Here is a 2,512-nt window from a genome sequence, read left to right as displayed (position 1 = left end):
GGGGGTCATTGGGGGGTAGTTGCACAGCAACTGAGCACTGGAAAATTAGATAAATTATATAGTCAAACAACTGCATTTCAGTCCTTGATTTTATTTAGATAATTCTAGGATATTACCCTCTCAGCAAAAGCTATGAATCATGAAGGTTATAAGTATTATATAAATAAAATTAAAACATGATATATTTAATATAAATATAATATAATAATATAAAATAAAAATATAAAAACTATCATTGACATCAACAAAAGTCATCACAGAGTTAAACTGACACATATTTAATGATATGCATAGTCATTGCTAGGTAAGTAGGTATAAGAATAATGTAATTTAAATAAGTGATTATAATTGGTATAATATTTTTAAGTTTTTAATCTTACTGGTTAGTTTTTATTATTTTTGTGTGTGTTGCTTATAATTTATGGTAGATTTCTATGATAATGGTAATCTAATCTGGACACTGCCAACACAACTAAATTTCACTTTGCTATAAGATCAGGTGAAAAAAAAGAGCATTAAGTGCCTCTGTAGCTACTTTAAGGTTTGTCACAGCCAAGTGCAGGAAACAAGAAGCTGGAGGCTCTGTATGAGGCAAGTGGATGCGAGTCTCTGGGGAAGCCGATAAAAGTCTGTGTTACATTGGTGGCTAGAGTGGCTAGAAAAAGAGGTAAGGTTGAGTGTCTTTAAAATAATCAGATGGGCACAAAAGGAACTGAGACTATACCTAGAATCCTCATAATAGGAAGCTTCATTGGAGAGGAATTAGTTATAGAACAGAGCTCTTTGTTGGGTAAACTCACAGGCATGGGTGGAAGTTTATCTAGTGAAAGTGAGTGAATTAACACTAAAGCCTCATTTGTATAATTTTCAACCTGCCTTCATGGTATCTTTTTTTTTTTAAGGCAGAGATTTAAAGATATTTACAAAATCACCAGCATTATGGTGCGATAAAAAAAGTATTGGTAGAAAAGAGGTTGGTATATATTCTCTGACCAATTTTTCCCTTTTCAAGCTAATCTGCTTTTTCTTGAACACTAAATGTTTAAGAAAATATTTATTACACTAAAACACCTTAGTTAAACTGCCTAAATTTGTGAGCTCTTGGAAAGATCATGAATAAAGCTGTATTTATTGGTGATCATGTAGTTTTATTCTTAAATTATCTCACAGAGGACTTACTTGCCTTGGAAGATAATTAATCTCTTAAATTGACTTTTGTGGATAATTTACTGCTTTTCTTCATTGGTAATTTGGCCTGAATGATCATTAGCAAGCACTGTTCATTTTTTCCTTATTTACTAATGTAGAGATTAAAAGCTTCTTTCTTTAGGTCTAGCATTAGAGATCTGCAAGGTGGCTTAGCAAGGGCTTCTACCAAACAAGAAGAAAGACAAGCATCTCTTCTCTGACCCTTGGAGAAAGGGTCGTCTCCTCTTGACTACTTTCTCTTTCCATCCTTAAATGGAAGAGAAAGGTGGGATGCAATCCAATAAAGTAAATATACAGAAAAGTCAAAATAAACAACAAAACTGGAAAAACAAGCCACGAAGCAACAACATAGACATCTCAACTAGAAAAATATCAATGGATTTTGAAAAATTTAGAAAAATAAAGAGGTAAAAGTTCACCAAAATCAACCACCCAACAACAAACAAGCAAGCAACACAGAATTTCTGCCTGCTAGGTTTTGCATCCTGTGTGAGGAGCAAGATATCAGGAAGGTCCAAACAACTCTTCTTTAGAGAGGCTGCTATCATGCCTCTGTTATGTAATGGGTAGAGCTGAACAATCCGTTTCTGTGGCATACAAGGAATTATTTTTACCATAGGGAAACTGCCTTTGCAAAAATATCACGGTATAGAAACCTGACATGGCTGACTCCATTTTGGTTCTAGCCTTGTGTCTATTAAACTCTTTCTTTACTGCAAGTGCATGGTCTCTGTGAGTTGATTTTGTTTTTTCAGTGGGCAGGAACACCCTGTTGGGCAGTTACAGTAGGTCATAATGAATTGATTTCCCTTATCTCATCAGCACCTTATGAGCCCGTAAACACTGCATTCCCAACATTTTGATGTTTCCCTGTCAGAAACAAGTAATTCAAAGTAGATATTTCTCCAGAGGTTATGTACTTGGTGAGAACAAATCTCCAGGTGTAGAACACCCACTCTCATGCCCCGACACCACTGTGGGGCGTAGTCTTGGAGGCAATTTCAAGACGTTATGTACTTTTTCTTATTACAATATAATATAAATTTAGGCCATCAAAATTCACTACCTGCTCTCTGCTCCAACCCTGAGGCCCCCCATCAACTCTCCTATCTATTTCAAATCCCATTTTGGGTTCTCAACCCCCAATATAAGAGAACTACTGCTTCCATAGCCTCATTTTAGGCTAGTGCTTTAAGTTCTAGAGATTTTCAGCAGCAGGAATTTTGGGTGAGAAGTGAAAGCCAACTCCCTATAGAGAGGAGTACCTGAAGCAGAAATTTGAACCCAGGAAAGGGGAGACAGC

Source organism: Aotus nancymaae, unplaced genomic scaffold, assembly GCF_030222135.1.
Source record: "Aotus nancymaae isolate 86718 unplaced genomic scaffold, 86718_ANA_hifiasm-v0.15.2.pri h1tg000040l, whole genome shotgun sequence".
NCBI lineage: Eukaryota > Metazoa > Chordata > Mammalia > Primates > Aotidae > Aotus > Aotus nancymaae.
This window is presented reverse-complemented; position numbering follows the sequence as displayed.